Source organism: Dromaius novaehollandiae, chromosome 2 (assembly GCF_036370855.1).
Source record: "Dromaius novaehollandiae isolate bDroNov1 chromosome 2, bDroNov1.hap1, whole genome shotgun sequence".
Lineage (NCBI taxonomy): Eukaryota > Metazoa > Chordata > Aves > Casuariiformes > Dromaiidae > Dromaius > Dromaius novaehollandiae.
The window spans coordinates 12,480,010-12,494,220 of NC_088099.1; the positions used below are offsets into that span (position 1 = coordinate 12,480,010).

A 14,211-nucleotide genomic window follows, 5' to 3' on the forward strand; every position below is an offset into this window, starting at 1 on the left:
GGCCAAGGAGAACCACTGCTCTTTTGCATTGAAAAACAGAAAAGCCCTGAATAAAGGGCAACCAGGCTTAGAAGTATCTACAGCAGGACAGGCCTGGAGCGCCAAACCCCAGTCACTACACAGCATCTCACACCTGCCTCTGTTTCCAAGCTGTTTAACAGAGACCACATACATTAAATAAGCTTAATATTAGAGGAAGATTGGCTTTCTGCATAATGCTGTATAACGGCTAAGCCTAAAGATAATCAAATTTATGCTTAACATGGGTTAACAGAAACTTTGGAATGAGGTGCAAACTCCTTCCTTTCACAAGACTTTTTAAATTAATGCATATGGACACAAAAACATAAGCCATCCACTGAAGTTTTAACTCAAATATAGGCATCTCATATTATACTGACCCACCACTAAGATTAATTTCATATAATGTACCCATCCACCTGCATTTATCTGTTACCCTTAACTATGCTATGAGGCAACAGCCTGTGTTTGCACAGTGTCCAGTGCAATGGGTTTCTGATCAACAAACAGAAGTCAAAGCAGAGGGAATGCAAATAAGCAATTTTTAGCAGTTAAAATTATTTATATTGGTAAAAACACCAACAGTTTTATCTACAGCACAAATATTAAGTGTAGATGCTTCTGTATGATCCTTGGTGGGTTACTTTCATTTTTCTCTGAAAGTCAAAGCTTCTTAACAACTTTAAATATCTTTATACCTACAAATTAGCTGGGAGACTATTCCAGACTTTTAATGTAAGACATTAAATACTGTTTACTGATTCAGAAATTAAAATTTTCACTTAATGGCAGCTTAAGGAAAGCACCACAAAATACTGTTTCTAAAGGTTAGTACCATGGAATGCAACACTCATCTAATTCATCATCAACTGTATTGCTTGTTTGCACTGAGGTCACATGAATTAACAGTTGCACAACACCTCTGTACACACACACAGCAGATGACCAAGACAACTGACTGACTGGAAGCTGTAAATTGAGTTGGAAAGAAAATTAAAGTTTGCCCTGGAGCAGATGGGACAGGAGTGGACACCTATTAGTACTAGTGACAATGAGGCTCTCATAATAAAATATTGTTGCTATTTTCAGTTCTGTACTATTTTTAAATAGACACTTTCAGAATGTCAGATGGTAACTTAAACTTTGATATATTTAGAATAGGAGAAACTTTACAAGAAAATCCACATATCTTCAGCCTGTGTTGCTTCTCTAAGCCAACAGGACACCAGGTGGTGAGATTAATGTGACTATCAAGAAAGCCATGTGAAAGTCTTCAGATACCTTTCCTATAGCTTAGAGCTCTTCATTTTCACACACATCTGATTTCCAGCAGGTGAGTGCACTATGGGCACTAAGTCCCTTTCATTTGACTGTATCTTCAGCCAGCTCAGGTACATTTGAAGAATTATTATGCAAGCACTCTATCTTCTTCCTTGCTCCTCTCCCCACATAACAGGCTTGATCTCACTTAACCGACTTTTGGTTTTGTTTTTCTTTAAGTATGTGTTGAAGGGAAGTGGGAAAGATTAATCCTCCAATTTCCACTGCTGAAAGAAGCAGCAACTCACCATGTTAAGAGCTCACACACAGCTGTAAAGATTACAGAAACTGCTGCATTTCCATCATGAGAGGCAGTTTTCATTCTAATACTGAAACCGATTCTGACTTGGAATAGAAACCTTCTTCCTCTCTAAGCAATTTATTACAGCCCTGAAAAGCTAGCTAACTCCCCAGCATCTTAGTGTGCCAGTCTCACAGTACACAGACCTGTCATCTCACAGATTATGCTTATTTCTCAGAACAAGTGGAAATTCTAAAATAGTTTTTAGAAATTGAAACAGATAGTAAAGTAAGATGCAGCAACTGATGCACTATTTGGCCTCTTCTAATTTTTCCAAGAAACTCTTAGTCTTCAAAAGCTATGACACATAAAAAAGCAGCAACAGTTTTAGCACTTGTGTACAGGGAAGAAGCTAAATTGGCTGTGCCTTAGGAGCGTCAGTTTAGCAATGCTGGGAACAACGAACTTCCTTGTTTTACCACTAGATGTTCCTCCACCTGATTTACTAATATGATCTTTAAGTTTTCCCTCGTACTTCACTACACTGCAAACCAGAAAACAGGTGACACCCTGTCATAATGCTAAAAATTGTTAGTGACTCTAGGCAGGACAGTTCAAGGAAATTACTATTCCTTACAGAACTGCTACTGCATACTGAATTTTATGGACAGCGCCTTCTTCCGACAATCCAGAAGCTGGTAGGAGGGAATGCAGCATTTTGTGATGAAAGACAAGTCTGAAAACACCACTTGAAACTGTAAGGTTAAAATTTCCAGCACTTCCAAGGATGATGTTAGAAGTCTGACATTCTTCAACTGGCCTGAATAAACCTTTCCTTAGAATAATCATATTGCTATTTGGATTTCATGTCTCAAGCCTGCAATCAGTGCTTTGCTTAGGCAAGCTGAGGTCAAATACAGTATTAAGAACTTCTGGGATACTTAATATTTTCAGTGCTTTGAATTGTTCTTTAAGACATATGGACAGCTCCAAAGCCTATTTGCAAGTTCTTTGTCACCAGCTAAAACACAATAAATGCTTAATTCAGGAAAGTGGAAATCTTAAATCAAAGACCTCAAATTTAAAAGCAAGTAAAACTAAGTCAGTTACATTTACTAGGATTCTGAAAAGATTTGATGCGGACAGACAGGGCTGTCATAGTGTTGGTATAATGTAACTTCAGTCAGAAAGGGTCTGGGAAAAGTGACAGAGAAAAAAGGGTGCACACTTACTTAGAGTCCAGGTAGGAGGCATATACTGAGCCAGGTAAGTCACTGACAGTGACAGCAGTGAAAGAAAATGATGTAATAACAACTACTCCTTCAATAAAAGTGTATAAAATAATCCTTGGCCATGCAAGTATTATTTTAATGAACAGTATTATTTTGCAAACCCTCAGTCTTTGGGCTTTTTTGTTTTGTTTCTTTTTAAGATGGCTTGAAAGGTATTCACTTATTTCAAATATTTCAGTTTAAGTTTTGCAACATGCTCAGGACCAAATCTGAAGTGAAATTTAATTTAAACTACTTACAGAAGAAACACCATTTAACTTTAAGGGTTTGTAATAAAAAAGGAAGCTAAAGTTTTTGCCAATGATTATTTCATTAACCTCTTTGCCAAAAATAGAACTTAACCCAAATAATCCAGTCATTTTAGTATTACTTCCTCTTTTGATGAAAGTCCTCATCCTCCATTACAAGCTTCACTGAAATCAGAAACTTAATTTTAAAGTACTATATGAAGCACTATCATCTACTGGGTTTTGTTCATAGTTAGAGCAGCCCACCTTTTTAAAGCACCACTGTAATCAAAACTACTGGTAATTCAGGTTTTGACTTGCTGTTAAAGGACAGAGTGTTCCAACATTTGAGCTTGCATTTAAGGAAAATAATTCTTCCTTACAAGTCAAAATAACTGGGCATAGATCGTCCTAAAACACTCCACTGGTATCTTGAACCCAGTCAATTTAAAGACAGAACATTAATACAAAATTGAAAATTACAATATGCAACAAAGTACACTGCAAGTGGTTCATAAAAAACGTAATGATTCCCCCCGCCCCAAGTTTTTCAGACATCTGTTATAAGGACTTGGACAACAAACTTTAACAGGAACAGGAATACAGACCTAAGATCTTGGAGACATTCCAATGCAGGCAACGATATTTTGCCCAAATTGTTTGCCTTGCTGCTTTAAACAGCAACATGTTGATCATTTTCTGTCCCTATCTATTGGGCAGCAACAACAATGAATGGGAATGAAACTCTGAGATAAGATAGCTACCTATATGCGCAGAACTTGCAATTTCCTAAACTTTAGGCCTCAGGGCTTAAAGTAACTGTATCCTGATGTATTCTGCAGCTTTGCTTTATTTTTCTAATTCCTAGAATAAGAACATGAAACCAGTACGATATATCAAAACATTAAAGCATAAACCTCCAGCACCAGGGTATGAAAAAGCAAACTAGTTTGGACATTGGTCTGTTGATTCATCAGTTCCTTGTTTGAACAACAGTCAACAGAATAAGACTCTGTTGTGGGGCAACCGGTGACAGCATCACAACCTGTAAAAGTATGCTTAAGGATACCAACACTGACTGGGAACAAACCCAAAAAGCTACCAGACTTCACTGCAAGGCTTCTCAACTATTCTATTAAGATTTTGACATGAGAGTTTTATCAAATGGTTAAATATTTTTTCCTCAACACAATTACTATTCAGCTAAAATTTTGTTTCTCAAGACTCCCTGTCAGATCACTAACATCCTATGATTACAAAATACTTGAAAATAGCTTGCAGAATGTTAGGTCTGCAAAGACACTTGGGAACAACAACAACAAAGTACAATTTTTATGAAGCAAATTTATAACCAGCACCAGCAGGACAGACTGAAGTCTGCCTGATGAATATTGTCAATAAAGCATTAACACTTCTTCACTGCTGCCTGTTCCCAGAAGCTAGCAGAGACGGACCAGCATGAAGTTGAGGGATAATTAACATAAGCAAAATATCTCCGATATTGATGCAAAAAGAAAATGCAGGCAATTTATAAGCAAAATTAAGTGATACTGTATTAAACAGACTTGCAAAAAACCCAGCACTGTTTGAAAAGCAAGCTCTAGAGAAAATAATTTAACTATACAGTCTACAACTACTCTCAAAATACAGTATGTTCCTGAACAAGTTCTGGGCGAGCTAGTGATAGCACCTGAAGGCATAATTTCCAAAGTTTTCACATTGTGATTGGTTTGGGCGGACTATTTTCAACAGAGAAAGAGTGATACAAGCATTTCAGGAAGAAGTCCCTAACAGACCAAACAATTCTGATTCACTATTTGCTACCATACCAGAGACATGTGTTTGTGTGTGCATGTGTATACACACACACACAGGAACTTCAGGCATTCATGAACCCTTAGCTGGCCATAAAGGCAATCTAGTACAAACCTTTATTGCGGGATATAATCTCAGGGACACCAGCTCCTTACATGCCAACAGCCTTATGCGAATAACAACAGGGCTGCTGGAAGTGCAGAGGCGGCAATCCATTCAGCTTATGAACGAATGATTCCTTTTGTATTACATCATTCAACTACCCATTAAGGAGCTGGACTGACAGGATCCAGAGTATGCATAGCCCAGCCCTCCACAGTAAATGAATATTAGAAAAGATTAAGGCTCAAAGAAATTGGTGATTCATCAGGGCGTCAAAACAGCTTTTCCCCAATTCACTATGATGTTGTAGGCCAAGTAGCTACCACATATTAGTGACCCCTGTCAGACTTCCAAATCTGGAGTTAATTGCTGTTCCTGAAACACAGAGCAGACACAGAATACCTGCTGCAGCATACATCCCAAAACAAACACCTTCATGGCTCTCCTAACTGAAGAATTAGGCTGTGTTAGAGCCGCACCTAATTTAAATAGACCCAAGTACCTCTGCTGTCCACAGCGATTACTCTGCAGCCCCTGCTTCCTAATGGCATGGAAGATGCCTCCTTTTAAAAACACGCTACGCACACAAAAAACATACAAATGTGAAAGACCAATGGGAAAAAACATATTGCTGGAGCAAAAAATAGCAAAAAAGGATGAAATACTATGAAACAGCAACATGGAAGTCTTGGCTCTGTGATATCACCAAAATTTAAGATAGACCGATTATGAGCCAATTAATAGTCTGTTGCTTTTGTACATTAAATGGTTAAACTTGGGTAGAATAGTTTAAATGAATGGGTGGTACAGAAATCATCTAGTCTCCTACACCTAACAAGATCCTCAAACTTACAGGTTTTAGACAAACTTTTATGATGAACTACTCAAACAAGACCAGTGAATCTGTTTTTAAATGGACTGTTGAATACCAAGGGGTCTCCTTCAGCTACCCAGTATCTACAGCACCAAACAAAATTTTTGTTGACCAGTTGAAATATCACTGAGTTTTATATTCAGAGAAAGTGATTCAGCGCAATTCCATTTTCGCATTTGATTGTTCACATACTAGCTTGCCCTGAATCTAGCACAGAGGAGTGATACATGTGAAATAATAATACACGTGAAAAGAAAACAGAACTTTTTCCCTACACAGCTAATGCTTTGGAACAACTGTATTCATAACCTTTTCAACTGTTACTTTTGACAAAATAAAACATATAACCAGTTCTAGGTTGTGTGTGATTTTTTTAAGATATCACATAAATAACTTACATTATTTCAAAGTTCAAATTTTACATTAACTTCCCCTCCCTACTTTTGACAACTGGGCTTAGCTTGTGAAATTCTATCTAGCTGTCTAGTTCCTGTTTTATATGGACTAAAATGATATTAAATTCAGCATATAAATGCCTTGCTTCAGAAATATCATTGCTCAAGTATCTTCCCTAGGCTTTTACTACAAGAGTATATTTTAGTGGTCTTCTATGTAGTTCTCCATACCAGCCTATTCTATGGCCTCTTACAAAATTGCAGGGGGAGGAGTAAATTTTCTTCTTTACAACTTCCTATTTTGTAACATCCTTCCTTTCCCACTTGTACCTGTGTTCCAATTCTGCACGCAAACTATAAGAGATTTGCAAAACTCATTAGTTTAATACCACTAACTACACGTAGGAATACAACCACAGACTATTTTCCACAGTTTTTTCTAAGAGTTGCACAAAAGTTTGTTGTCCAGAAAAGTCATTTTACCCGCAATGCCTAAGGAAACAGCATGCTACATAAACCACATTTTGACAGTGTCTTACATCACGTAACAGTTCATCTCTCACACACAGAAAAATCACACTTTCCAAAGCTAGGTATTTCCCAGATTTGAAACTGCGTTTCTCTGTTTGCTTCATCTAGTCTCTTTTGCCATTTTCCCTACACCAGAGATAGCCGCCTTGACACTGCATTTGTTAGCTTGCTCTACAACCACCTTCACATTTTCTTTCATAGAGCATCTCCGAGACAAGAATTCTCTTCTTCAAGAAGATAAGGCCACTGCCCTTGCTGAAACCTACTTTTTCTAACACAGGCAAAAAAAAATGTAAACCAAGTGCTTTATATGCTTTTTGTGTGGTTACCTGTTAATCTACAAGAATGTGAAAGTCCGATGAACATACTACAAGAACCCTGGAATTAAACAGGGGTACATTCTGGATGGCCAGAAAGTCACTTAGTTTAAAGAAATTAAAATAATGAAACACATCTACACCTAACTACTTTGTTCTTTATAACTCCTTTCTTGCTACCTTTCAGTTGTCACTTCAGATTTGTCACATACCACGGCTAGCAACATGACTTTTCTGCATCTAGCATGTACATTTTGGGAGGTAATGTAATAAATATTTAACAAAGAGAGTTTATATTACCATGCCAATTAAGCTCACAACTGATTTAAAGCCAAACCCATTGCCAGATATGAGATTTAATATGAAATGCAGCAGTAGATCTCCACAGAACACCTAAATCAGACAAAGCTAACTATATTTGTTTTGCATTTATATAAAATAAGTAAAGTACACTCTAATCAAGTTAAACATCATATCTGAAAGTTACTTATACTATTACTGGCTCAAAAAAAAAAAAAACCCAAAAAAAAACAACCCTCCCCAATATCTGCCTCCAGCTCTAGCTTCTCCGTCTTGCTCTCTACTGAACCAGAAATGATACATATCTAAAATTTTTATATATATACACATACACACACACATATATACACACATGCCCCTCATCCATACCTCTCTGTGTTTACTTGCATTAGAGCAAGACATAAAAAGCAACAAGGAACAACACGCTTGTGCTGACCTCTTTATTCCTTTAAGGTGCATGTGTGCAAGCACTTGACAAAAGGTATTACAAAGGAAAAAATTCATCTCACATTCTAACATGCAGAATATTAAGTGCACTTAGGTACCCAATTATATACCATAAAAATATACAATAACTTGTTCAGCAACATCCAAGAGGTCAAACTTTTCTGTTAATTCGTGTAAACCTACCTTTTTATTTAAGTTTCAAATAAGGAACAATACTTCTTTCCAAATATATGACCAATTAAGTACAAAACTAATTTTGGCCTTATATATAAGTAGTATATCATACAAATGGCAACTCACCTAGAAGAATAACATTTATTATAGACATTACATATGAAATATGCACTGTTTTCCTTACATACTTTACGAGGCATAATCCTACTTTTCTTTGCACCCTCCTTCCCTCCCCTTCAAAATCATTTTAGAAAACATCCATGTTATTCTAATAGTGTGAACACAGTGAACAAGCTGATTAGCTTCATATCTCAAGAATTAACCTGAAGAAATGCTTACAAGTCAACAGGAAATAAGTGAAAGTTCAACTGATAAAAGAGTCACCAGGTCAGAATTAAAACCCTAGTTATGAAATCCCAGCAAGTTTAAAAAAGAACAAAACATTCTTTGACCTTTTAAAATTTATCCAATCTATAAAAAAACAAGATAAGTGTCATGTAAAAGTTAAACCACATGAAAGGTTAAAGCCTGTCAGTAGTCATCCTGAGGTACTACGTAAGGAAGACTCCTACTATGATTTTATTAAGGATTCATATGGAGGCCAACAAAACCAGGCCAGCGACGACGCAGGACTGGAAGCCAGAATTGCCATGGTTTCACCCCAACTGTGACTCAATTTAAACAGTGGTTTTGAAACCAACTCTCTCTCTGTGGCCACAGGCAAGCTTTAACCACTTTGCCTCAATTCCCATACCTGCAGAATAAAAATAATTATACTTATCTGCCACACAGGAATTTTATACAACATTGTTTTGTAAGCACACGTGTCTAAACTGCTGGGCAAACCTGCAGAGTAATTTGGAGCATCTGGGCAAACTGAAACCAAGGGTGAAAAAACTTAGCTGAAACAGCTAGCAAAGGCCCAGTAACAACAACAAGAAAAGAAAACAACAAAAACCCCACCCAGACTAAGGGTAAAACAACATGTGTATGCCAGCTAGTTTTTGCAGGTATTGCTTTGTAACCTGCTAGCACAGCTGGCCTGCTGCCTCCCGCGCAGATCAATACACCTATTCAGGAAACACCTCTCGGGGGAAGCCTGTGCTGCCCTGCACCTGCCTGCAGCGATCGCTGAGGGGCTGGTACTGCCTGCACCTGCCGCTCACTCCAGGCCTACTCTTCGAGAAAGGGGCACAGCTCCCTCCCTGCAAAGGGTACGGCTGGCAGGCGCTATGGACCGGGTGCCTGAGACATGCCTTCACACGGCTCGCCCCTGCCTCGCTGCCTCCGAAGCCGCTCGCCCCCGCTGCCCACGGATGTCTCCGGCGACGCCAGCCCGCCGCGGCGGTCAAAGCTCAACGCCCGGGGCCCGGCTGCCCGGCCGGGCCGGGGCAGAGGGGCGGCCGCCCGGCGAGGCCGCAGTGCAGGAGCGGCCCCAGCGGCCCAGCCCGGCAACTCGCCCTGCCCCCGCCACCATGGAGGCCCCGAGCCGGGATCCCTCCTCCTCCTCCTCCTCCCTCTCCCCCGGGAGCCGCCTCGGGTGGGAAGATGGCGGCGCCGGCCGCCTCCCCGGTGCGGCGGGGCCGGCACGGCGGGGGCCTCCCCCGCTCCGCCACCCGCCGGGAGGCGGCCGAACGGCCCCACCGCCGGCAGGGCGCGGACCCGAGCGGCCCCTCGCACTCACCTGTCACCAACAGCCGCCGCCGCCCTCAGGCCGGGCCTCGGTGGGGGGAAGGCGGGCGATGGGGGGGCTCCGCGGGCGCCGCGGCCTCTCGCTGCTGCTGGGCTCTCCGCCGCGCCGGGGCCTCTCGCTCCGCCGCCGCCGCCGCCGGGGCCTGGCCGCCGGATGCCAGGAGGAGGAGAGCGAGAGCGGGGGGGCGGGAGGAGGCGCAGGCGGCGGCAGCAGCAGCGGGGAGGGGGGGGGACGCGGAGGAGGAGGAGGCGGCGGCGGCGGCTCCGGGCCCGAAACGTCTCCGAGCCGAGAGACTCAACCACCCGCTCGCATGAGAGACCCGCTTCCGGCTCCCGGCGGAAGTCCCTCCTCCGCCGGCGGAAGGGATTGGCCAGCGGCGCCGCGCGGAGCGGCGCGCTCGGCCGGCACCAACGCCCCCGGATTGGCGGAGGGGGCCCCGCGCGCGGCGTGACGCGCGCCGGCACGTGACGCGCCTGACGTCACCTGCTCTGAATGAGCGCGCGGAGGCGGGCGGGCGCCTCCCGCTGCCCGGCGGAGCACGCCCACCGGAGGAATTTTATCTCCTCTCACTTACTGTAGCGACAGGTGGAACCCGCCGCCGCCGCCCGCCAGGGCCTTCCGCCCGACCGAGGAGCGGCCGCGCCGCGGCGAGCGGCCCCTCGGCAGCCGGGGGGCCCCGCTGCGCCGTCGCGAGGCCGCCGCCTCCCCGGCAAGGGGGAGCCCCCGGCCCGGCCGGGCCCGCGGCGGCCCAGGCCCTGCTGGGCCCCGCGGCCGCGCCGGCCTCGAGGGCACGTGGCGCCTCCCGGCAGCTCGGCTCGGCTGGGCGTCGCCTTCCGGCCTCCTCCGGGGGCCCTGGGACGTCCCGCGGCAGCGTGGGGGCTTCGCCAGCCGCAGCGCCCCGCACCCGCCGCTGCGGCCACGGCCTCGCCGGCGGCAGCGCCCCTTCAGACGGGGCAGGTGCGGTCTTGGCTCGTCCTTCAGAGACCGAGGTGGGGGGGAGCGCGGTGCAGGAGTGCTTGCCCACACTAGCGGCTGTCAGCCCAGGGCCCCTCCAGGTCTTCTACAGCAGCCGCCTGAAACAGCAGCGAGGGAGTCCGGCTGCCTGTCCAAAATGACGGACGTGTCACAGAATACTGTAGCTCTTAATGTAGCAGAATCTGTGGGATAAGGCCGAGCAGCTCTGACTTTAAAAGGAAGGGATACACATAAAGGGAAAGATTTCAGGAACGTTACAGGAGTATTTCACAGATTAGCCTTGTATTTCATGCTGGTTATAAAAGCAGGAGACCATTCTCTCGGTAGAGCTCTCTTATTTCTGACCTCAGTTTACCATATGGAGGAACAGAATAGATCTTCAGTTATGTAAAACTGAGGTGAATTCCATGAGATTCAAAAGTGCCCTTGTTTGACCAAAGAACAAAGTCTTGTCAAATAGCAATAGTTACTTAGTACAAATCGTAATTTGTTTTTAACTACAGTTAATTAGGCAAAGGGAAATGTGTTTTTTTCTCCTTCAGGACTTCAAAAATTGTTAGAAAAAATTGTCTTCCACAAGTGCTTCTGGTCCTCAGCTTGCAGCTCAACTTCAGGTCTACCTCACGTGGCAAAGTGACGTCACCACACAATCAGCTGGCAATAACTATCTATATCATACGTTACTGCCTACCTTTTTATCTCATGGCTGTATCTGGATAATGCCTTCTAGATCCTATCTTTAATCCTTACTGATAAGAGTCATGTTCCTGCCCTCAGGGTATCTATCTGATAGAAATTCCCATAGAGACAATACTGCAGTTAGCTTGGAACACCTATTCTAATGACGCACAAGTACCCTTTGAAACTGTTTTCAAAATAGCTATATTGTTACAAATCCCGAGGTAGAAGAGGCAACAAAGCATACCATAGTGCCTGAAACCGAGTCAGGTCTTACCAGAAGGCAGGCTTTACTGTTCATCTGAGGGAAGCATGCCTCAACATTCATTCTTGGGCAAACAAGTATTTCTCCTAGCATAGATGTTTTCCTTAGTAAGTTACATGACTTTTACAGGATTATTACAAGGAAAAAACCCTGACCAAAGGAAGATGGCTAGGATGGGAATAAGGAAGAGGAATGAAGTTTACTTTTGAATATAAGCATGTACAGGAAGTACAAATGACCTGTTAGGTGGTCATCATGCAGCTGCTGTATAAAGAATTAATTACCTAGAAGTCTAAAATAGTGAAACAATTGCCATTCCTAGTTCTTTTTTATAAAAGAGCTCATATCATTCTTGCTCTTTAATGTTGGAATATGTTTCAACAAATCATGAACAGCAAAAGAAAAAAGGCTTTAATTTTAAGCTCTCAAACATAATGAGACCCATTATATACTCATTATAGAAGGGCCTTAAAACTCCTGATACTCACCCCTTTAGACATAGCCTTCATGTCTTCTTCAAGCCTTACCCTAGTGCAATATTTGTGCAAAAAAAACAAAATACATCTGACTAATAAGAAAGACTGCACTACATTATTCCTTTTACTAGCTCAGGTTTTACAATGCAGAGTTCATCTCCCTTTCTGTAACCGAAGCAATGGCTGATGGGAGAGGGAGAGCAATTGATTGACTGCTGTAAAAGACCGACATATGGAGGCAGCTTCATTGTAGGTAGGAGTTTTTCTGAATGGATAGAATTTATTCTGTTTGTTTGGAATTTTTTTCCCCCTTGGTGTACCTTAATTGTGTTATTAAAGGGGAAAAATAATATGAGACTAAGTTTTTTAAAAGTTCCGTGTTATAAAGTGTTATAGAAAGTGTTAGATATTGATAGACATACCTATATATACTTTGGGTTTATGATTTTTATTTCCTTATTATTAAGTTTTATTGTGATTGAGTAACAGTCAAACTAATGCACTTTCATCCATAAAGTAATATAAATTTTCTGCTTGCCTGGGTCACTTCTGCTTCTCTTCTCGGTGTGGGGGATGTAGAACTTATTGATTGAATGCTTCCATTTTTTAATAGCATACTGCTGAGATCAAAGAGATTTGACATGTTTTTTTAGTGTGCTGGTAGCTGAGGAATGTGTGCACAGGTATGAGTAAAATATTACAAATCAATCATGGATGATGTTTGGTAACAGCAACTGCTCCTATTTCCTCCACAGCTCAAGTGTTAAGCAGTCTGGAGAAAGAATACATCTCTGAAGGAACAGTGTGTGCAAACGTTAGCATTATTAGTCAACAAAAATAAAGCAAGGTTAGACTAACTAGTTGTTGGTTTTTTATTGATCTGTGGTTGAGCAGATCCCAAAGGGACTATGTGAATTATTCATCAATATATTAGTGATGTATTGTTAAAATGATATTTTATAAGGATTTTAAAATTTATTTTTTATTTATTAAGGTTTGTGAAGCACTCGGGTGACAGAATAAAAACTTCTACTGAGACAGGACAGCTTCACTATGTAAGGAAGCTCCTGTCTTAGTCTCCTTTCTTCTTCTTCCTCTTTTTTTTTCTTTCTCTCTCTCTTTTTTTTTTTTTAACACCTTTCAAGGACTGTCTAGTAGTTGCATTCTCAGAATGTTTTTTCCTGCAGATCAATGGGACAAGGCTCTGTGATTCATCAGTATTTAAGAGTTGCTGTCCTGGAACACATGCCAAAGCCCACAAACCACTCAGTACTTTGCAGTTTGTGGGATCTTATGAGCCAAGTAATACTTTATAGTTCCTGATGCTGTTACCCAGCTTTGCAGGAAGAGAGAGACCTTTTCTAACATAAGATACTAAATGATTGCTTGCAATGGGCTATTGCTGTCATAAAATTGCAGCTTAAATAGCTGCAGCATAAACCATTCTGCATTGTACTGATTTGATGAGCAATATTTTAAATATATATTATTTGTACTTCAGTATTTTTCATAGGTCATAACTAAATAGTCAAGTATCCACATAAGGGGCAGTCCCTATTCCAAGCAGACTACCATCTAAGCAGTCAAAGCAGACAAAGATCAGGAAAAATTAAATATTGCTTCCAAAGTGAGGGGGAAGTAAGGCAGAGAGATTAAGTAAGTGACCTGCTCAAGATTATACAGAACATCTACATTTGAGTTACACCTCTCTACTGTATGCTATAGTTTTGTGAAATGTTCATACTTCCTTTGTAGCCAAATGAACATTCGTTATCAAGTAAACTGATAAAAGTCCATTATTGCTCACACAGATCTATGAGCCTTATTCCTCATACATTTCTATTTGTAGGAATGATCTGGATTCAGATCAGATAGCCAGAGTTATGCTCACAGAATCACAGAATAGTTGAGATTGGACAGGACCTCTGGAGATCATAGTCCAACCCCCCTGTTCAAGCAGGGTCACCTAGAGCAGGTTGCCCATGGCCAAGGATGGAGACTTTGCAACCTCTCTGGGCAGCCTGTTTCAATGTTCAACCAGCCGCACAGTGAAGAATTGTTTTCTTAT

The 14,211-nt window shown here is 42.1% G+C and overlaps 1 protein-coding gene across 1 annotated transcript in view; it reads right to left on the reverse strand.

Annotated features, from left to right (window-relative positions):
• LARP4B (La ribonucleoprotein 4B) overlaps window positions 1–10,104 on the reverse strand; it is a 56,288-nt gene extending 46,184 nt beyond the window's left edge. The window contains exon 1 of the mRNA XM_064505771.1: window positions 9,741–10,104. The gene's annotated coding sequence lies outside the window, so the exon portion shown is untranslated. The remainder of the gene's footprint in view (window positions 1–9,740) is intronic.
• Between the last annotated feature and the right edge of the window lie 4,107 nt (window positions 10,105–14,211).